Source organism: Podarcis tiliguerta (assembly GCF_965153285.1).
Source record: "Podarcis tiliguerta genome assembly, chromosome: 10".
In the NCBI taxonomy this organism is placed as follows: domain Eukaryota; kingdom Metazoa; phylum Chordata; class Lepidosauria; order Squamata; family Lacertidae; genus Podarcis; species Podarcis tiliguerta.
The window spans coordinates 61,907,850-61,931,464 of record NC_139543.1 but is presented as its reverse complement, the minus strand read 5'-3'; the positions used below and the strand labels follow the sequence as shown (position 1 = coordinate 61,931,464).

At 46.9% G+C, this 23,615-nt stretch overlaps 1 protein-coding gene across 1 annotated transcript in view; it reads right to left on the bottom strand.

Annotated features, from left to right (window-relative positions):
* SOX5 (SRY-box transcription factor 5) overlaps positions 1-23,615 on the bottom strand; it is a 1,214,093-nt gene that overhangs the window by 425,192 nt on the left and 765,286 nt on the right. The window lies entirely within an intron of this gene.

The following is a 23,615-nucleotide window of genomic DNA, read 5'->3' as shown; positions in this document are numbered from 1 at the left end:
GTACATCTTCACAGCCATAAATCCTAGAAATTTGATCTATGGTTTTAAAATGTAAACTATTCTTTGAAGTTTATTTCAGTGTTCCCCCAAAGCCGCGCCTCAAAATAGCGAAGTTTCAGCAGGCACGGCTCATATATTTTCCTTGCACGTTGTCATGCTCATAAGAACTAGAAACTTTATTTATTTGTGTGTGTTTTAATGGGAACTGGGATTCTCAGGAGGCTGAATCTTGGACTCCTGCAGAGCTGCAGCATGCACCCAGTTTTCATTATGCCTATACTGAGATCACAATAAACCTCAGGATATCTTGCTCCTTTTGCCCCCCACAGGTGCAGTGGATGGCTCAGCTGACGTTCTTTGCATCTTGCAGAATATGAAAGAGTTACCCTCTTTAACACCTACTTTTCTCCCTTTCTCCTGCTCCTTCTCCTCCTTCTTTTTACAATCCTCCTACATCTATGATTTAATCTCCCCCCACCCTCCAAAAGTGGCACCCTGCAATGTTTTTGGAGATTAAATTCTTAATTATAAATTTCCTTGCTTTTGTGAGTTTGCCTCAGATCCTTAACATTTTTAATGTCATTTTTATGTGAATTTCCATGCTATTTTAATTCATTAGTCACGGGCTATCATTTTTCGATGTAATTACTGTAATTTCATCAAGTGACATAATTACAGTAAATACTTGAAGTAATTGCCATTCGTATGGAAGAAAAAAGAGAGGGATCTGGAGGTGTAATAATGTCATCTAATAAACTATTTATGATGTGGGAAGATAAATTACGATGACATGTTTACGGCACGTAATGACATAACTGAGTCCTGCCGGCCTGCCGAGGGAGGCTGGAAATGACATAAATGAAACAAGCAATGACATCATGTGCCAGTAATAATGAAAGAGAGTTGGACAGACGTGTGTGTGCCCCTTGACTGCATTTCAAGGTTTCTTTGCCATATATATATATATATATATATATGCAGGTTTTGGTGTCCTCGGGTGTCTTCCCGTGTAAAAGTTGGGGTGTCTAGGCGACGTTTCGACGAGGTCTCACTCGTCATCTTCAGGCTGGTGCTTTCGGCTTCTTGTTACTGGAACAGAGCAGGATCTCAGTGTTTGAGTTCCTATAAATACTGTTGAGGAGGTGTGGTGTATAGCCTCCAATGTTCTGGGCAGAGAGGAGGTTCCCAGGCTAGTGTGCCTTTTCTTCTTTTGTTCCTTAATTACTTGAGGGATATCTTGAGTGATTTCTTGAGTGATTTCCTGAATCCCACTTAGGTGGGTCATTAGGTGTGGATTAGTTGCTAAAGCCTTCGTGTCTTGAACTCTTGAACTTTGTGAAGAGTTTTTCTGAGAAGATGGCTGTACTGCACTTGGTTGTGCTCTGGCTTGGCTTCGTGTATAGGGGCGAGCTGTGGTTTTGTGGCCTGTGCCAGCCAGATCTGTGTAGGGATTGCAGGGGGGTGCAGCATCCGGAGGTGCCACCCTGGTTTGGCTACTGGATGGTGTCTGTAATTTATCTGTGGAGAGGGTCTGGGTTTGGGTCTGGTGTGGTTGATTGGTGATGGCGTTCTGTGTGCCTCTGGATCTGGTGTCAGATTTTGTGGGGAGGGCTAATTTCCAGATGTCTGGCAAGCGGGATGTGTCGTCACGCTTGTTCATGTTGTGAGGGTGTTTCTCTATCTCGATGGCTTCCATGATTATTCTCTTGTGGTGATGTTCCATGTTAAAGAGCAATTTGGAATCTGCAAAATTAATTTCGTGTCCTGTTTCTTTCATGTGTTGGAAAAGAGAGGAAGTTTTTTCTTCTTTTTTGACGGCATTCTTGTGTTCTGCGATCCGTGCATTTATTCGTCTGTTTGTTTGTCCAATGTACGTGGCTGGGCAGACTTTGCAGGGTATTTCATAGACCCCTTGGTTTTCCAACTGAATTTTATCCTTGGGGTTTCTGAGGATATTGGCTATTTTTTGGTTGGTGCAAAAGGCTGTTTTGATATTGTGTTTATGGAGGATTTTGCTAATTTTATCTGACGAAGACCACTTGACAACTGAGTTACAGAATCTCTCAAATGTGTTAATTGCCAATGGATACCAGCAAAACAGGGTTACGAAGCTAATCCAAAAAGAAACACCCCCCAAAAACCAAGACACAGAAGAAAACAATGGCATAGCCCTCCTTCCTTATATCAAGGGCACTACAGATAAAATTAGCAAAATCCTCCATAAACACAATATCAAAACAGCCTTTTGCACCAACCAAAAAATAGCCAATATCCTCAGAAACCCCAAGGATAAAATTCAGTTGGAAAACCAAGGGGTCTATGAAATACCCTGCAAAGTCTGCCCAGCCACGTACATTGGACAAACAAACAGACGAATAAATGCACGGATCGCAGAACACAAGAATGCCGTCAAAAAAACCTCGTCGAAACGTCGCCTAGACACCCCAACTTTTACACGGGAAGACACCCGAGGACACCAAAACCTGCATTCCTGTACCCGTGAAAATCTACGAAAGCATATATATATATATATATATATATATATATGTAAAGGGACCCCTGACCATTAGGTCCAGTCGTGGCCGACTCTGGGGTTGCGGCGCTCATCTCACTTTATTGGCCGAGGGAGCCGGCGTACAGCTTCTAGGTCATGTGGCCAGCATGACTAAGCCGCTTCTGGCGAACCAGAGCAGCACACAGAAATGCCGTTTACCCTCCCGCCAGAGCGGTACCTATTTATCTACTTGCACTTTGACGTGCTTTTGAACTGCTAGGTTGGCAGGAGCAGGGACCGAGCAATGGGGATTCGAACCTAGGCTCTGTTTAACCCACAGGGCCACCTGCATCCCATATATATATATATATATATATATATATGGGAGGGGAGGGTGTTCTCGTTCTTGGGTCCTGCTCGAGCATTTGTGTGTCAAGGCCCCTAAGCCACTCCCAGAAGAAATAAAACACAAGGACACAGAATTTTAGCTTAATGTTAATGGGCAAATTTAGGCCACAACTTTATTGGTTACAAAATGTGAGCAGTATTGGCTTAGGCATTGGCAACAACTGACTACATCTGACTTCTGCCCGTCTTGCAGGAAGTCTGTAAGGGTAAACCACTCGAGCGTCCCCTGGGTTCCCGAAGGGGTTGTGGCATGGCTTCAGCATTGCTCCATGGTTTAAATCGGCCCTGGCCACGCCCCCAAGCAAGCTGATTGGCTGCAAGGCCCCATGGCGTGGCCAGGGTTGCCCCAGTGTGATGTGTGACACTGTCCCTTGCCCACACTGTGACTGGGAGGCTGAACGGCCCAACCTCAAAGTATCCCCACGTGAAGGTGGAACCGATTTTCCATGTTGGTGGGAAGGAGAAAATATGGCAATGAAGAGATTTCCCTGGATGCCAAGATCCAGGTTTGGGGCAAGAAGTCTTGGGTGAAAACGGCCTCGGCCCAGTAAACCTGAAGGAGTGTCTCCACCCCCATTGTTCTGCCCGGACGCTGAGGTCCAGCACTGAGGGCCTTCTAGCGGTTCCCTCATTGAGAGAAACAAAGCTACAGGGAACCAGACAGAGGGCCTTCTTGGTAGTGGCGCCCGCCCTGTGGAACGCCCTCCCATCAGATGTCAAAGAGAAAAACAAACTACCTGACATTCAGAAGACATCTGAAGGCAGCACTGTTCAGGGAAGTTTTTAGTGTGTGACATTTTAGTGTATTTTTGGTCTTTGTTGGAAGCTGCCCAGAGTGGCTGGGGAAACCCAGCCATATGGGCGGGGTACAAATAATAAATTATTATTATTATTATTAGGTGAGAGAACCCCAGCAGAGATTTAAAATAACAAAGTATGCAGGAAGGTAAGGCATAGAAATGTAGGCTGTTAGACCTTAAAAATGTGCCCTTCTAAATGCCATACAAAGTTTCCCAGCATAGAAAAGACCACACGTTTGGTAAGTTAGAAATGGTTTACTTACAAACTTTCCAAAGGTCAGATTCATGTGTTTTTCCATACAGCATTCAGGGAATGTCGCAGTCAAAGCCGGATTAGTTACAGTGGGGAAAGTTCCTAAATCATTGGTGTGGGATAGCTCAGTTGGTTAGAGTGTGGGGCTGATAACGCCTAGGGTGCAGGTTCGATCCCCATATGAGACAGCTGCATATTCCTGAATTGCAGGGGGTTGAACTAGATGATCCTCAGGGTCCCTTCCAGCTCTACAACTCTATGCTTGCTAGAGCCATGTGGTCAGTGCTTGGAGGAACCAGCTCAGCTCTCACACATTGGGCTGATAAAGCGTGTTCTCCTTCAGGGAGAGCACGTGTTGCGGTGGGGTCTACTGAGCCACCCCTCTGTTACCAGGCAAGGTCTCTAAAGATGGCCTGGGGCAGTGATTGGTTCACTGGGTTGCTGGGGTAAAAGTTATGTTGCAATTTTGGTGGGAGGGGTAAAAAGGTTTAAATACTCTGCACGCAGCCTTGTACTTTCTCTTTTGCTGCGTGCAACGGATCACCTGGAGCACTTGGACCGTCTGGAGGACAGTGGAGCGATCTTCTCATTGTCTGGTTACATTTCTTTATTTTCCCCTTCTTTTTAATCTTCTCTAGTCCCTTAATTAATTTAATTCCCCCCCCTTTTTTTTTTCCTGTTTGATTTCCCACCCCACCCCTTATCCTGCCCTTTGGGAAGATTCTCCCTGTACCTGTGAGCGCTGCCTGTGCTTAATCCTCCTTGGCTTGCCTTTCCCAATAGGGAGAGAGCCCCCATTAGGGGTTTTCTTTTGCAAAAAGGTTTTCCCCATTTTTGCCTGTTTAATTGTGGGGCTAGCCAGGGCGGTTCCCAGCTTACCTGGAATCACTTTCATTTATACCATCCCCATAGGTTGGCTTTATTTTGGGTGCGTGCAGTGCTGTTGGCCAAAATTTTAATCTAGCCTTGGGCGGGAGCACTATATTGAGTTCCTTTAATATTGCAATGAGACAAAAAAGGCAGAGAGCAGAAGCATGGAGGCCTGCACGGCCTGCACGGCCTGCACATATCATTCAAGCCTAAGCCTGCTACAGTTAGCAGTACAGTAAATTTCCAGGTTACCTGGAATCACTTTCGTTTATAGTATCCTCATAGATTGGCTTTATTTTGGGTGATTGCAGTGCTGTTGGCTGAGTTTTAATTTAGCCTTGGGCGGGAGCACTATTTTGAGTTCCTTTAATATTGCAATGAGACAAAAAAGGCAGAGAGCAGAAGCTGGGAGGCCATCACGGCCTGCACGGCCTGCACATATCATTCAGGCCTAAGCCTGCTACAGTTAGCAGTACAGTAAATTGTTAAGTTCCTGTGACATGTGACTCATTCTCTCTATAAGAATGTATCTGTTTGTTTGCAGGCTCACTTGTTGCTAATGTATATCTTAGGCAGACAGAATGGAGCCAGAGGCTCTCTGTGCCTCCAATGAGCACTCTTTGTATGCTCTTTAACTATGCTGTTTCCGAACAAGTTTATTTTCTGCAAGTTAGAGACGAGCCATTGTGGCTTAGTGGCTAGAGCGCAGGACTAGGACCTGGGAGACAGGGTTCATATCCCCCACTTAGCCATTGTTATCACATAACAAAACAAGCTGCTCCTTTTGGACTATTTTGTTGCTGGGTAGTTTGGCGCATTTGTGATATTGCTCCCAAAAAGAACTTGGGGTTTCTTGAGGAGGTGCTTCCCTCTAAAGGGCAAGCAGGGGTACCTGGACAGGCGGTGGGCTGCCTCGAGTTTGTTATCTCATTGGAAACATTTATGTCTGGCCTAGCAGGTGATCCTAGGGCTTGGCCCGCTTGGCCCTAGAATTTGATGGCCTCTGGCAGCGTTTCTGGCCTGAATAGCGTCCCCATGTGGTGCACAAAGCATTGGTTTCACCTGTTCCTCACATTGTTTAGGTTTTTTGCAGACTATGACAGGGCCTTTGCAGATGCCTCCAGAGCTTGCCTCTCCTGCAGAGGATGACATGTTGATGCCCCAGGTGCCTTCTTCCGGAAGGAAGCGTCTTCAGAGGCAGGAAAAAGCGGAGCAGGGATGAGGCTTACACCTCCTTGCAGGTAAATCATCACTGGGCTGATGATGATTCAGACATCACCTTGGACCTCTCCAGGGGACAGGGTGAGGCTGTTCCAAGTCTTTAGGGATCATCATGGATAGCTCAGCCGGTCAGCCTATGGTGCCGGTAATGCCTAGGTTGCAGGATTGGTCCCTGTATGGGACAGCTGCATGCTCCCTCATCACTTTACCCGGACACTGAGGTCCAGCGCCGAGGGCCTTTCTGGTGGTTCCCTTACTGTGAGAAGCCAAGTTACAGGGTACCAGGTGGAGGGCCTTCTCGGCAGTGGCACCTGCCCTGTGGTACACCCTCCCACCAGATGTCTACTACCAGACTTTTAGAAGACATCTATGGCGGCCCTGTTCAGGGAAGCTTTTAATGTTTGATGCATTACTGTATTTTAATATTTTGTTGGAAGCTGCCCTGAGTGGCTGGGGAAGCCCTGCCAGATGGGCGGGGTACAAATAGATTATGATGATGATGATGATGATATTGTGGGAGAGTGGACTAGATGATCCTCGGAGTCCCTTCCAACCCCACTATTCTATAAGTGGTAATTCACTATGATGGGAATGTTAGACGCAGGGCTGCCATCATCCCCTTAGCTCGCTAGGATCACAGGGACGGGGACATGTGGACAGCTCCACATTTCAAATGGAAATTCCCTGAGCAATAGAACCTGAAGCTGGTATGCAGGAAGCTGGCCCGGTGGCAGCTTTGTTGGAACTTCTTAGGGATCGTCCCTAAGAGAGCCCCATACGATTCCATCTGATCCATATTTATCACATCCCAAAGGCACCTCAGTGAATGATGCTATCCCTCCGGAATTGTTCCGTGAAATATGCATCTTTGGATCAGGCAGTTGAGCTTACCAACAAATTGGAGGAGGTGCCTTGTTGGCATTATGCAATATTGAATTGGCTGTTAGGCTGCTGCCGGTTCACCCTCAAGATTTTAAGTAGTTAGGCTTTAATTGGATGGTCCTTATATTCATAAGGCGATGCCAGTGGGTTGCTCAATAGGCTGTGCAGCACTGGAGTCCTTTAGCGCCTTTCTGGATTGAACATTGCGAGTCAAGACTCGTTTAACTGGGGGTATCGTTATGTGGATTATTTTACTGGCTGTTTCTTGTGACACCAGCCTCTGCTTAGCTTACTGGATGCCCCTTTATTCCCTGAGGAGCTGGGTGTTCTGTTGGCAGTGGAGGATAGTGGGTCCTACTGCCCCTTTTAACGTATTTGGGGCTAGCTGGATACCGTTGCTCAAACATCTGCTTGCCTGTGGAAAATCTGTTTGCCTTGAAGGATGTTATTCTTGTAATACTTCCTCTGAAGCAAGTGTTGCTTTGTCAGATCCTAGGTCAGTTAAATTTTGCATGCAGGGTGGTTGCTCCAGGCTGCTCCTTCCATTCCTGCTTGGCCAGGTGGTCTCATGGCCCGGGGTCCCTTCATCATCATGTACAGTGGCCTTGAGCCTGGCAGGGCAAGGCAATCACATGTAACCTAACTTTTCTCGAGTTTTCCCCATTGTAGTGTCAGTGCACATCTGGACTGAGGAGTTTAGGGACCGTCGGATCTGTCTTGGTCTGATAACCAGGCAGTATGAGAGTCCTGGCAAAACGGTCTTCATGCTCTGGCAGAGTCTTCGCAATGCTTAAGGTTTAATATTGCGTTTCTGCTCGCTTTATTTCGGGATCATCTAATGTTTTTGCTGTCGCTCTATCCCGTTTTTTCAGTTGGAGAGCTTCAGATCCTGGGCTCTGGACGCCCAGCTAGACCGGATTTTCTGTAGCTCCTTTGGCACTTGGCAACAATTATTAATTATGAGGAGTAGTAGCTTACGTTTCCCCATCTGCTTTCAGGTCTTATGAGAAGGCCGGGATTGATTTCTTAAAATTTAGCTGGCAGTCCTCGGCCATTCAGAGGAACCTGCCCCCATCCTCTGAGCAGGACCTGCAGTAATTCACCCATCTGCTGCAGATCGGATGCAGTGTTAAAACTATCAGAATTCAGTCCGCTGCAATGTCTGCTAGAGTAAAGCTTTAATTTTTCAGAGACCCTTCTAAAAGTGTGTCGTGCGCAAGGTCTCGGAAGGTTGGAATAGGCTCCGAACTTCACAGGCCAGCAGGCAGGAAGCCGGTCAATGTTTGACCTATGCAGTATCCGCAACAAGTTAAGACTTGTCGGCTGGTTCAAGATCAAGACAAGACTTATTTCAGTATTCCATTGTAATTTTGGTGTACTGAGGGTTGGGGAAATTGTGTTGGAGCCAGCACGGGGCTGCGAGTTCGGAGGCTTATTGCCTCAGGACTTTTCCTTATCTGCTTTGGAGCTTGTCATAAGTGTCTGGAGCTCTAAGTCAGACCTAGTGAGCAGGGTTGCCACCATCAGGCTTCCAGTCACAGGTGAGGTGGGCCCTTGCCCTGTTATTGGATACCGGAAATATTTGGCTTTTCGTTCCCCTGGGGGCTGGCTCGATCCTAGTGCACAGAAATGGGTTCTGGTTCGACAGGCATCTAATTGCTCACATTGTGCGCCTGTTATTGCAGCCTGCGGCTTGCCTACCGCTGAACACACCTCATTCCTTCCAAATAGGTGCTGCTGCAAAGGCTGCGCACTGGGGCCTGTTAGTAGGCAGGATTGTGAATACGGGTCATTGGAAGTCTGACGCTGACAAAAGGTTATGTCAGGAAGCATCGCCAATGATGCCTGTGCTGATGCCTGTCTGTTATTCCTTTTTTCATAGGAGCAGCTGTTCACATTTGGATTGTCGGCCACAGCATCATGCACTGAGCTGGCAAGCACCCTGACGAGTCTGGACTGGGGGCGCCATCTCAGCCTTCCTGCCCATGTTTCTAGCTCCAGTCCGCATCTGGATTGTGGGGCACAGCATCGTTTACTGGGCTGGCATCAGAGCTAGGCAGGCTGGAAGGGGACTGGGTCTTGGCCTCCCGCAGCATGTGCAGGTCTCGCTCCAGTCCGTATCTGGATTGTGGGGCACAGCATCGTGTACTGGGCTGGCATCAGAGTGAGGCAGTCTGGAAGGGGATCTCGGCTTCCCACAGCATGTACAGGTGCCGTGGATATCCAGACGGGGAATGCGGTGGAGTGAATTCATCCCACTAATTAAGCAGAGGGTGCTTTCACATGGCCCCCCTTTGGCAATTTTGGTGCAGTTGGGGGAGAATGATATGGCAAAGGTTGATTGCTTTACTTTGCAATCCGTGATTCTGAGAGACTTGGGGGAATTGGTGACCTTAATACCTACCGTTAAAATATTTTGGTCACAGTTACTGCAAAGGAGCAATTGGCAGGGCATTTCTCAACCCAAGGCTGCCGAAAGGGCCAGGAAGCGCATTAATTCCGCAGTGAGCAAGAGGGTAGCGGAATTGGGTGGATTGGTGATTTACCACCCAGATATTACCTTCAAGGCTCTGGCCCTTTACCGCAATGATGGGGTACATCTTTCCGAGCTGGGGAATGATGTCTGGTTGGATGCGGTAATTGGAGGATTGAAGGTTGGGTTGGGATTGTGAGTGGTTGGCGGCGAGCATAAGAGCTCGATTGGCGGTTAGGCATTGGTTATAAATCTGGTGGAGGAGGGGTCAGGATAGGCTGTGCCTGCCCCTCCATGGTTGCTGCGGAAAGGGAATTCCGTTGGAGGAGGGGTCAGGATAGGCTGTGCCTGCCCCTCCATGGTTGCTGCGGAAAGGGAATTCCGTTAAAGGAATCCTGGGGCTTGCCATCTTTTCGTCCAATCCCTGGAATGGGACTAGGGCCGGCAAGCCTTCGGGGAGCAGGCGGGTGAGAGTTGAGGGTTGTGTCTCAGCTCCAATTCCTCCCCGACTTGCTTTCCCCCGCACTGTCTTTCGGTGGTGCCCGGAAGTCAGTTCTGTCCCCAGGCGGGGGGACAGATAGTCTTAACCAATGCCTAAACAACCACTCACGGTTTGTATTTGAATAAAGTTGTGGCCAAAATCATGCCAAAAATCTTAAACAAAAATTACGTGTCTGTTGTGAGTTATTTGGGGGGTGGATTGGGGACCTCGACACGCAAAGCGTGTTCTCCTTCAGGGAGAGCACGTGTTGCGGTGGGGTCTACTGAGCCACCCCTCTGTTACCAGGCAAGGTCTCTAAAGATGGCCTGGGGCAGTGATTGGTTCACTGGGTTGCTGGGGTAAAAGTTATGTTGCAATTTTGGTGGGAGGGGTAAAAAGGTTTAAATACTCTGCACGCAGCCTTGTACTTTCTCTTTTGCTGCGTGCAACGGATCACCCGCCCACCCGCCCTAGAGAAAGGGGTTGTTGCGTTGACCTTGCTATTGCCTGTCATGGGGTCGTCTGCCTTTGAGCAGGGGCCTGGTAGGAATTTTTCCACCTGGCAAATTGGCTGGCTGGGTGGTTTTTGCCTACTACGTAGCAAATCGTCACAACTTGTAAGGTTGTGGTTAGGCATTGGTTATAAATCTGGTGGAGGAGGGGTCAGGATAGGCTGTGCCTGCCCCTCCATGGTTGCTGCGGAAAGGGAATTCCGTTGGAGGAGGGGTCAGGATAGGCTGTGCCTGCCCCTCCATGGTTGCTGCGGAAAGGGAATTCCGTTAAAGGAATCCTGGGGCTTGCCATCTTTTCGTCCAATCCCTGGAATGGGACTAGGGCCGGCAAGCCTTCGGGGAGCAGGCGGGTGAGAGTTGAGGGTTGTGTCTCAGCTCCAATTCCTCCCCGACTTGCTTTCCCCCGCACTGTCTTTCGGTGGTGCCCGGAAGTCAGTTCTGTCCCCAGGCGGGGGGACAGATAGTCTTAACCAATGCCTAAACAACCACTCACGGTTTGTATTTGAATAAAGTTGTGGCCAAAATCATGCCAAAAATCTTAAACAAAAATTACGTGTCTGTTGTGAGTTATTTGGGGGGTGGATTGGGGACCTCGACACGCAAACTGAAGGAGAACAACAGGTTTGATTCCCTTCTTCCCAAGGTGAGGGGGAGTGGCTTAGCTAAGCCTGGCAGGACAGCTTACTCTATGGTGTTAACCCCTTCATGCATTAATTAGACTTAAACATGTTGGTTATATGAAGCTGGTTGCCCCATATCCCACTGCTGGCCATTGGCCATATTATGTTTTTATGGAAACAGAGAACATTGCAGCTGCTAGTCATGATGACTATGTTATCCCTTCTACTATTGGAAGTAGTATGCTTCTGGTTGTTTGTTTCTGGAAACCTTGTGAGGGGCGAATGCTTGAGTGCTTGAATCTTGCTTGAGGATTTCCCAAAGGCATCTGGGTTGCCACTGCGATAACAGGTTGCCAGGCTAGATGCGCATTTGGCTTGGTCCAGTAGAATCTTAATATATTCTTACCCTGATTCAGTGGTGGTTTGTGGGTTTTTGAGCTCTACGGTTGATGCTGTGCTCTTCCACTCAGTGGGGAGGGGCAGCTTGCTCTGTGCATGATAGAAATATGCATACATGCATCTTAATCCTTTATTATAGATAAGGGAGGGATTTTATTCAGTTCACATTTAAAGGTGACCCTGACTAATTTCCCCATCTGAAGCTCCAAGATCACCTGAACACAGCTATCTTTCAAAACCCACACATTCTTATATTTTTCAAAGTAATGTACAAAACATGGGTATGCTTGGTTCCGCAAAAACAAAGCCACTAGAATGCCTATTTTACGCAAATTCAATTGGAAAAACACGTCAACGTAATGGGCTGTATAGTGACGATTGTAAAGTTATTTACTAGAAACTACTTCTCAAAATGGGACGTGGGTGGCGCTGTGGGTTAAACCACAGAGCCTAGAACTTGCCGATCAGAAGGTCGGCGGTTCAAATCCCCACTACCGGGTGAGCTCCCATTGCTTGGTCCCTGCTCCTGCCAACCTAGCAGTTTGAAAGCACATCAAAGTGCAAGTAGATAAATAGGTACCGCTCTGACGGGAAGGTAAACGGCATTTCCGTGTGCTGCTCTGGTTCGCCAGAAGCGGCTTAGTCATGCTGGCCACATGACCCGGAAGCTGTACGTCGGCTCCCTCGGCCAATAAAGCGAGATGAGTGCTGCAACCCCAGAGTCGGTCACAACTGGACCTAATGGTCAGGGGTCCCTTTACTTTACCTACTTCTCAAAATTAAATACAGTTTCTCATAATGTCAAAATCAACATCGTGACATAACATATTAAAATTTTAAAATGTAACTTATTCAGTTAATCGCCAAGTCCAGTATGTACAAAATGCAATTCCTATTTTTAAATTTCTTCATCTTCTCTTGTATATTTCTATCTGACAGAGAGTAGCATGGAATAGTTTTCTAAGTGTCTAATGATGATGATAAGTTGGTAGATATAAGAAACTGGCACTGGTCAATGCACATGTTAGGGAATGTAAGATACAAAAATGCATTACTTTAGGGAATAGCTGCTTTGGCAAAATGTGTACATTAGGCAAACTTTGTGTATATTAGGAGAAAGTCGTATTAAAATGTTGAAGAACGTTACCAAAGTCAATTTTTAAATAAACAAATCGCAAACTGATGTGGAAATGTGGGGAACTGAATTTAGGATTGGAAAAATGAGAAACTGAGATTGACAGCTTCATCTGTCCCTATCCTCCATTGATGTGAATGGGAACGAATGCTTCTGATTAATGGCATTAGCAATAGATTTAAATCCACTGCCCTGAATACTGGTAGAAAGATTCCTTCAAAGTCTTCCACAGTCCCAAGAGCAACTGGATGGCAGGATGGTTTTTCTGTCCATCATAGGTCTTGATGAGCAGAAATGCATCACATTCCATATGCTTTTCACCTGGCACCTGTAGCTCCCTGTGTATTCCGCCAAGTTGGCTTGCATCAGTGTGTGACATGCGCATCACACCCTAATGGCTCAAGTCAGTTGAAACTAGTGTGCTTCAGCTGACTGCACTTTTTCCAGGATATTCCAGGATAAATATTGCTGGTATTTGGCCTCCCATATCACTTTACAAATAATAATAATAATAATAATAATAATAATAATAATAATAATAATAATTTATTATTTATACCCCGCCCATCTGGCTGGGCCTCCCCAGCCACTCTGGGCGGCTTCCATGGAAACCAAAAATACAGTAAAATATCACACGTTAAAAACTTCCCTGAACAGGGCTGCCTTAAGATGTCTTCTGAATGTCAGATAGTTGTTTATCGCTTTGACATCTGCTGGAAGGGTGTTCCACAGGGTGGGCGCCACTACCGAGAAGGCCCTCTGCCTGGTTCCCTATAGCTCTGCTTCTCGCAATGAGGGAACCGCCAGAAGGCCCTCGGTGCTGGACCTCAACGTCCGGGCAGAACGATGGGGGTGGAGACGCTCCTTCAGGTATACTGGACTGAGGCCGTTTAGGGCTTTAAAGGTCAGCACCAACACTTTGAATTGTGCTCGAAAACGTACTGGGAGCCAATGTAGGTCCTTCAAGACCGGTGTTATATGGTCTCGGTGGCCTCCCCCAGTCACCAGTCTAGCTGCCGCATTCTGGATTAGTTGTAGTTTCCGGATCACCTTCAAAGATAGCCCCACATAGAGTGCATTGCAGTAGTCCAAGCGGGAGATAACCAGAGCATGCACCACTCTGGCGAGACAGTCCGCAGGCAGGGAGGGTCTCAGCCTACGTAACAGATGGAGCTGGTAAACAGCTGCCCTGGACACAGATTTGACCTGTGCCTCCATGGACAGCTGTGAGTCCAAAATGACTCCCAGGCTGCGCACCTGGTCCTTCAGGGGCACAGTTACCCCATTCAGGACCAGGGAATCCTCCACACCTGCCCGCCTCCTGTCCCCCCAAAAACAGTACTTCTGTCTTGTCAGGATTCCCTCAAAAATAGTACTTCTGTCTTGTCAGGATTCAACCTCAATCTGTTAGCCACCATCCATCCTCCAACCGCCCTCCATGTATCCTAATGTCACCAGGATATGCTGGGGATGTGGGGAAAGCGAGGCAGATTTTATGCACACCCAGTGTGTACATGTGAGAAGATGCTTTTGCAGGAAAAAAATTATGCAGGCAGGGCATGGTCAGATACAGTGCAGTGTTCAGTCTGCTACTTTTGGATTATTTTGGCTGATCTTTAAAAAGATTGTGAGCAGGACATTGTAATTTAGTGGGAAATTTGACAATCACAGCCAAAACGTTCATAGTTGCTAAATGATGTACTCCTATAATTTTAACTGAACATGAGTTGATCATCAATTTGACATCCTTCCGCAGGGCCTGCAAGACGGAGCTGTTCCGCCTGGCCTTTGGTGTGGGCCCAGTCTGACCCCCCTCTTTTTTATGGGACCCCCTTCTATGGGACCCTGTATGTTTTTCCAGGATCATGTAGGAAGCACCAGCTCCAAAGGCGCTGTCTCTTGCTGGCATGGACTTTTCCTGGCTCTGGGGCAAAGTGTCCAAGCAGCTGAGCACAAATTCTCGCAGCCCAGCGATGGTTGAAACATCATTGAAATTAACTGGTGCCTTAGTCACATATGTTGAATCCCATGCAGCTTTTGCAAGGCTGCCCATGAAACAATATGGAGCAAAAAAAGGCTCTCTACCTCTGATTTAGAGGGATGCGGGTGGTGCTGTGGGTTAAACAACAGAGCCTAGGACTTGCTGATCAGAAGGTCAGCGGTTCAAATCCCCGCGACGGGGTGAGCTCCCGTTGTTCGGTCCCTGCTCCTGCCAACCTAGCAGTTCGAAAGCACGTCAAAGTGCAAGTAGATAAATAGGTACCGCTCCGGCAGGAAGGTAAATGGCGTTTCCGTGCGCTGCTCTGGTTCGCCAGAAGTGGCTTAGTCATGTTGGCCACATGAACCGGAAGCTGTACACCGGCTCCCTCGGCCAATAAATTGAGATGAGCGCCGCAACCCCAGAGTCGGCTACGACTGGACCTAATGGTCAGGAGTCCCTTTACCTTTACCTCTGATTTAAGTGAAGCAGCAGTCTTCCATTGGGCTTGCATTACATTTGCAATCCCGCATTCATAGTGCACCACTGCACTGGCTTCCATTTGGTTTCTGGACTCAGTTAAAAGTCCTGCTTTTGACCTAAAAGCTTTATGCCACTCAGGACCCCAATAGCTCAAGGGATGCCTCTCTCCACACGAACCAACCCAGACCCTGTGTTCATCATCCAAGCCCTTCTTCCAAGGGAGGTGTGTGGATGGTTGGGAGGGGTCCAGCCACTTTTCAACACTTTCTCTTTCTAGTGTGCACCTTGGGGTCTCAAACTTCAGCAGCACCCTGTGCGGAGCCAAAATTCACACACCCCCAGCCTCTCGCCTGCCATTCTGTATCATAGTTCTAGCACCCCCTGTGGCTCTGCACCTAGTGCGACCAAATCAGGTGCGCTTCCCTAAATCCACCCCTGCTCTTTCTCCTGTATATGGTCTGAATTTTCAATTCAAAAAGTTGCAAGCCGGGATGCATTTTTTTTTTATTAATGAAACTGCAAAATAGAGGATGCTAAAAGATTTGCCAGCGTGACAGGCTAAATCAGCCTCCCACAGCTAAACAAAGCTATGGGAAGCCACATCGCCATCCAAAGAGGGTGATTGTATCGCTCAGATGGTCAGGGAAGGGACACATGCCAAAGGAATGACAGAGAGTTACGCTAATTCGAAATGATTAAATCAAGAGAGATGAGGCTATTGCCGGCTAGTTTTTGGTGCCCTAAACCTGATTGACAGATCATACCATTAGGCTGAATGATGAGATTTTGCACATATTTCTCCCCCATAAAGAGCGAGTGCTAGGGGTGACTCTGTTTGGCTGCGGCGGAGACGCATGCCAGGGTCTTTAGAATCCGATGGGGTTGCCAGCCATCTTGCGCTTGAAGGGCTGTCGAGCGGCGGGCAGGCAATTCAGCAGCCCAGACATAAAATTGAAAGCTTTGGAGGAATGGCAAAAAGGCCCCATCTCTCATCTCAATTTACGACAACAACACAAAAAGAGAGATAGGGGGAGGGAGCACTTCTGTAGCCGTTGCTGGGCTCAGTCTGAGGCATGGACACCTCCCAAGTGTGTGTTGTTTGTTTGCCTGTCTTCCACAAGAAACTTTTTTTTTTTCTATTTGTGATCCTTGCCAAAGCAGGGATTGGGATAGCATGAAATGTTGAAAAGCCATCATCGTCGTTGTCATCTGGAATGTGTAGGTTCAGAACCAGGCCCATTCGGTAGATGGATGAACAGATGGATAGATAGTGAGATAGAAAGATTGATAAAGATAAATAGATGGATAGAAGGAAGGAAGGAAGGAAGGAAGGAAGGAAGATGTAAAAGGGGGAAGCTGGTTTTCGTCTAGGTTGGCCACTTACACGTTGCCAAAAAGAAGGACAAAAAGAGATTTGCGTAATATTTACATATGCTAATTTATAAATATAGATGCACATTTAGAAATAATTATTCTAAATCGAATAGAATTGCATCTCAGCACACTGGAGAATTCTCCACCTGCTGCTGAGATGCCAGCCAGCTTCTTCACTATCTCTGCTTGCCCTCCTCACCCTCCTCACTGCAGTTCACCACAATATTTGCCCCCGACACAAAGCAGTTGAATGCCCCTACTGAAACAGGGGCAAGTAATCAAACAAGGGGAGCAGTGGGAATGAGCACCACTAACACCACCCTTTCCATTATTCTTCTCCTCTCACTCGGATGGTACTGGACTCTCCTTCCTCGGAGATTTCTAAGCAGAGGTCGAATGGCCACCTGCCATGGATGCTTTAGCTGAGATTCCTGCATGGCGGGGGGGTGGGATTAAATGACCCCAATGGTCCCTTCCAACTCTACAATTCTATGATTCTGTTATTCTAAACAGATGTGAAGAAGACTCCCTGTGCATTTCAGAACCCTGGTTTTCCAGAGCAGCAAGTCTCCACAAGTACAGAATGCCTCACAAGGCATTGGAGGGAGATGATTATGGTGATGTTGTGGGGGCAGACAGCTAGTCCCTGTGGCTCTCCCTCATGTGATAACTTATGGCTCATGAAGCTTGGCCTTTGCTGCCTTTTAAACGGGACTACAGCTTAAATGATTCACAAACACTTGCAGTGTGTGTGTGTGTGTGTGTGTGTGTGTGGCTTCTCCACAAAATCACCTGGCTTGAAGAATTTTGCTTTTCGTCTTAACATATATAGCAGCAAGCAACCAGGCCCTTCTTATAGCAGTACAATGGTACCTGGGGTTACAAACGCTTCAGGTTACAGACTCCACTAACCCAGAAATAGTACCTCGGGTTAAGAACTTTGCTTCAGGATGAGAACAGAAATCGCGCGGTGGCGGTGCAGCAGCAGCAGCAGCAGGAGGCCCCATTAGCTAAAGTGGTACCTCTGGTTAAGAACAGTTTCAGGTTAAGAATGGACCTCCAGAACGAATTAAGTATTTAACCCGAGGTACCACTGTACATCCCAAAACTGCTGCCAACCAATTTAGGAAGGATGAAGGTATAAAAAGCCAAAAGTGTAAACTAAAGAGTGCGACAACAACAACAACAAAAAAAAGTTCTTCAGTTTCAACAAGAGCTTTGGAAGCTGCTGCGCCTTTCAGTATTCTGTTTCCCAGCGATGATCATCTTAACAAAATAAAGCCTTTGAAAAGGAACTTGTATTCACAGCCTGATTGCTCTGTCTGTCTTATTGACAAGCAGAGTTGTCATTTGACCAAATTGAATACAGGTAGCATTTGCATTGCCCCTCCTCCACCCCCCAAGAAGCAGGCACCTGGAGAAGAATGCAGAAAGTCCATCATCAGCTCCCATCAGCTGTCACTTAAACATTGATACGCCTGGCAGAAAAGAGAAGTTTGACATCTGTTTTGATTCTGCTGTCAGGATTGTCTTTTATTGTCTGCCGGGGAGTTGCCTGTATAATTTGCTCCTCCCTGATATGATAATATAGATTGCCCTCTCGCATTCACTGGGAAGAATGGGAGTTACCTGTTAAACGCACCACCTACGTACGATGTCTCCGGTGAACAGGAGAGGAACAAAGCTTTGACGGGAATATAGATCCCTCAGGCTGCATGCCTCCGCTCGCTGCTTTTCAATCAAACTCCGAAACAAGATGAAGTCGAGCTTCTTCCCAAAGTTAGAAACTTCACATGTCTGTCTTCGGAAGATGCTTTGTTTTTCCTTGCTCATGAAGGCTTCTCCAATACTTTCCATTTAAAAATAAGTTTAAAAGAGGTTTATTTGTTTTTATTTTTTTGGCGTATGTAGATAGATCTATATTAGGGACGTGGGTGGCGGTGTGGGTTAAACTACAGAGCCTAGGACTTGCCGATCAGAAGGTCAGTGGTTCGAATCCCCACAACGAGGTGAGCTCCCGTTGCTCCGTCCCTGCTCCTGCCAACCTAGCAATTTGAAAGCACGTCAAAGTGCAAGTAGATAAATAGGTACCACTCTGGCAGGAAGGTAAATGGCATTTCCATGCGTTGCTCTGGCTCGCCAGAAGCGGCTTAGTCATGCTGGCCACATGACCCGGAAGCTGTACGCCGACTCCCTCAGCCAATAAAGCGAGATGAGCGCCGCAACCCCAGAGTCGGTCACGACTGGACCTCATGGTCAAGGGTCCCTTTACCTTTACTTAGACATATATTCCTTGAATAAGCCTGATTACAAAGTGGTAATGTCAGGGACTGGCTAGGCACTAAGGACTGGTGGCTGGATTCTGATGTGTGGCCACCGGGAGGAAGGTGGGTTAGAGACTGACTTGGAAGAAGGGGTCAGTGAACTGGGGGAGCCTCTAACAGCAAGGAGATGAAAGGCAGAGGCAGGAGAAGCTGCAGGGTTGTAGAGTGAGGAACAGGTGCAGGAGGAAGAAGGGAGAGAGGTCAGGCTGGTGTGGAGTCAAGGGCTTCCACACCTCCTCCTCCTCCTGCCCCTACCTCTCCTGCTCCACTGTCTCCCAGGACCAAGAGAGGATTGAAGAGGGAGGAGCAGAGGCGGGCTGCACACAGGCGTAGTCTCCGCCTGCTTGTGCACAACTCAGGTGGGAGAGATACATGAGCTGAGGTTAGAGACAGGGCGCCTCTGTTGCGGAAACTGCCTCATTGGATGCACATCTAGGAGAGAGACAGAAGACAGATGGAACATGCCTTTCCCTAACATGTAAGTGTGCTTTTGACAATAAAGAGTGAATTCCTCCCTCTGGGCATTATTGTCTGCCAGAGTGAGCTGCCCAGGCCACTATCTGCTACTTGATTTGCAAGTTGGAAGATGGGAGACTGTGCTGAACCTCACATTTCAGTCCTTTGCCTGAATTTAAATTGGGGGAAAGGATGATAATTTATGTGGTTAATGCAATGATTGGTGGGAGCTCTCCAGGATTTCAGATAGGGGATCTCTCCTAGCCCCACAGGGATAAAAACTGAGAACTTCTGTGTCTCTATCACTGAGCAGTGGTCCTTCCTTGGACAACACCATGCATTTCCAAACCCAACACTGAACCAACACTCTTGGCTGCTTGAAATGGAGTCTAAGCAGTGTCCCCTGCTAAGCCCAAATCCTTGCTTCAGCAAACTCCTGCTTTCATCTATCCACCCCCATGGTGCCATCTGAATAAGCAAGATTGGTACTGTAGCAGGTGTGGTTAACACTTCATGCATCTGATTAAGCGTGCTCTAGTCCAGGAGTGTGAAACCGAAATGTGGCCCTCAGGCCTTTATATAGCCCTTGGGACTTTTATTAGGCCACACCCATCTCCCCAGACCCCACACCCCACCAGTGCTGTTCTGCACTTCCTCCAGGGCTTTTTTCCTGCCTCGGGTGTATCCATGAATTGTGAAGGTGCTTCTGGCTTGATGGAGAGGTGTCCAGGTGTAGAAACCAGTGTGGTGTAGTGGTTAAGAGCGGTAGTCTTGTAATCTGGTGAACCGGGTTCGCTTCCCTGCTCCTCCACATGCAACTGCTGGGTGACCTTGGGCCAGTCACACTTCTCTGAAGTCTCTCAGCCCCACTCACCTCACAGAGTGTTTGTTGTGGGGGAGGAAGGAAAAGGAGAATGTTAGCCGCTTTGAGACTCCTTAAAGGGAGTGAAAGGCAGGATATCAAATCCAAACTCTTCTTCTTCTTCTTTTCTCTGGCTTGCCTCTGGCCTACGGTATAGTGGTAAGAACCACATATCTTGTCCCACCTATTTTTGTCTCTTGCTTGTTCTATGTCCACAGTGATTTATGTCACCGTCTGTCCCTCTTAAAGGAACCACAGACCTGCCCCATTTTCTACTCATCACTCTTCATTGCAGATGCTTCTGAAAAATCCCACCCTTAGAATTTCTCCCCAGATTTTGGAGTTCCAAATGATATAGTCCTGTTTCTTAAGGGGAGCCAACAATTAAACCTCTTATACCCAGAACAAACTTAGTTGGTCTCTAAGGTGCTACTGGACAATTTTTTTATTTATTTTGACTGTGTCAGACCAACACGGCTACCTACCTGAATTAAACCTCTTGTTTTTGTTACCTTCAAAAATCAAGTTCTGATTTTTTGCAGCGTGTGGCAGATGGGGAGCTTGCCACAGACTTCAAGGTCCTCCGGGTTGTCTGTCTCTTTTGCCCCAATGTGCAGGGTTAAACTGCTGCCAATGAGCCAATGGATGATGTCAGGGAACTGTCATCGGAGCCAGAAGGAGAGGGAGGGCTTCAGAGGGATTCCGGAGAGCGTCCCGGGAGGGAGAGAAGCAGCACATCTTCTGGGGAAGGAAATCAGCGTAGCACCAGTGGAGGAGGGGGGCAGAAGGGGGAATCGGCGAGGTGGCTCCAAGACTCTTCGCCGGGAACCAGCGGGGAGAGCACGGGTCTCCTGGTGCCCACACCCTCCCTGCGCAGAAGGCTTCCACGCAGGGAGAGTAGGCGGCGACTAGGCGTCAAAGAACTTTTATGCTGGAAGAAGTTCAAGAAATGCCCACTGACGGATTCTGCCAGCGATTGAGACAGCCACGGGGGAGTGGCTGTCCAGACAGGAAAGGTTCACTCAGGCAACCCAGCCAGGTGTTGGCACCGATTTACGCACAAGCAACCCCTAGAACCATTACAGATGTGATCTAGCATGATGTGACCACAAGTCTCTTGAGAGCTGATTTTGCACAAGCTGAACCATCACTGAGTAGAATAATTGTGATGCTTGCGCAAGGGCAAAGGTTCCCAAGTTGTGGTCCGTGGACTTCATTCAGGTGGTCTGGGTGATTTGTGGTTGAAGATGGGAGACAGCCAAACCGTCACATTAAATACACATATTGATTGATTTTTTTAAATTGCGTTTTTATTGATTCTTTCATTTCTTATACTGTTTTTCATTGCATTAGGATTTGAGTTCCGCGGACGTCCTATTGTAATACAATAAAATACAATATCTAAAAATAAAATAAAAGAAGCAATAAAAAATACAATTATTGGGGTGTGTGGGTGGAAACAATGGAAGTAAACAACCAATTAAATAAAATTTTATATTGCTGGTATTTGACCTCCCATATCGCTTTACAAACCATGTATCCTAATGTCAACAGGATATGCTGGGGATGTGTGCGAGGCAGATTTTATGCACACCCAGTGCGTACATGTGAGAAGATGCTTTTGCAGGAAAAAAATTATGCAGGCAAGGCATGGTCAGATACAGTGCAGTGTTCAGTCTGCTACTTTTGGATTATTTTGGCTGATCTTTAAAAAGATTGTGAGCAGGACATTGTAATTTAGTGGCAAATTTGACAATCACAGCCAAAACGTTCATAGTTGCTAAATGATGTACTCCTATAATTCTAACTGAACATGAGTTGATCATCGATTTGACATCCTTCCGCAGGGCCTGCAAGACGGAGCTGTTCCGCCTGGCCTTTGGTGTGGGCCCAGTCTGACCCCCCTCTTTTTTATGGGACCCCCTTCTATGGGACCCTGTATGTAAGTTACCTCCTTGGCTCTTTTTATCGGCTTCTGTGGGACCAGCATGGATAGCTGGCCCTGGCAAATACTTGATGTTCCCTAACCCTATGGTTGTGATTTGTGGTCTGCCATTTAATTTCATCCTGATTTTAATTTTAAGCTGTATTTCAATCAATTCTTTGATTGTGTTTTTAATGTATCACGTATTTGGTGTTAGCTGCCCTGAGCCCAGTCCTGGCCGGGGAGTGAGGGGTTTAAATAAATTCATCATCATCATCATCATCATCATCATCATCATCATCTCATTATCAAAACATGCTACATTGCCGTGACATCATAACTCACCAAACTAGCATGGGAAGGAAGATGACGTCAACAAGGATTTGAGCAAATTTCTTTTATTATACTTTATTATACTTTTAAGTAACTCAAAATTATATGAAACGGAAGTGTAATTCGTGTAGGATTTCCATTATTTATGCGAGTTACATTTCTTTTTCATATGGTTTGGAATTATATAAAGTGTTCACACTGCTGATATCAAGATTATTCTCTAAGATTATAGCAAAGGATTTAGTTTGACAATGTGCGGTGTGGTGGAACGAGGTTCTACATAGAAAGCCGTGGGGTTTTTTTATTGACATCAAAACTGTAAACATGTAAATGTATTTTATGTGATGGTGGTTGCAGTGGGGGTTCATCAGTGGGGGTTCATTCAGTTGGTTCATCAGCAAAACCTGTTCCTGGAATGGAGTAACTTGGCCTCAGTAAATCATGTGCCGCTAACATCCCCGATAGATTACTGTAATGTGCTCTACCTGGGGCTGCCCTTGAGTACGGTCTGGAAACAGTAGCCTCTGCATAATGCTGTGGCCCAGCTGTTGGTGGGAGAAATGAGAGTGTTTCTCAGGCTCTGCAATGGATGCCAGTGTGGCTGGACAGATCTGTAAATTTCAGCTTCATGCTTTTCCAGTCTTAAATTCAGTTCTCCACATTTCCAAAGCAATTTATTATTATTTTTTAATCCCCATGAAACTTTGTCAGCATTGTACTGTGAACTTCTCCCAATTTTGAAAGCTGTTTGGGCTAGCGTACACCTTTTCAGCAATCCCTTTTTCCTAACACAATTCTATTTTTAATTCCTGACACCTGCATTTTCACGCACACTTTCCCCTAATATAGATGTACTCATTGGTTGGAAAACTGCATTGTGAAATTTGGAGAAGTGTGGGTTCTAAAGTGTAGCTGTGTTTCACTTCATGTAATGGACTGAGATTCACAGTTTTTGGTAGGGGAATAAAACACAGTGCAGAATGAAATTCTGAGTAAAGTAAGGAATGTGGGCAATGGGCTCAGGGCCGGATTTAGGTTTGATGAGGCCCTCAGCTACTGAAGGTAATGGGGCCCTTTATATGTCCAGCTGTTCTTTGTCAACAACAAATTGTCACTGTTTTTGTGTTGAATATATGCAATTTATGGACCTAATAGGTATCTAAAAGGGACACGGGTGGCGCTGTGGGTTAAACCACAGAGCCCAGGGCTTTGCCGATCAGAAGGTCAGCGGTTTGAATCCCCGTGACGGGGTGAGCTCCCGTTGCTCGGTCCCGGCTCCTGCCAACCTAGCATTTCGAAAGCACGTTAAAGTGCAAGTAGATAAATAGGTACC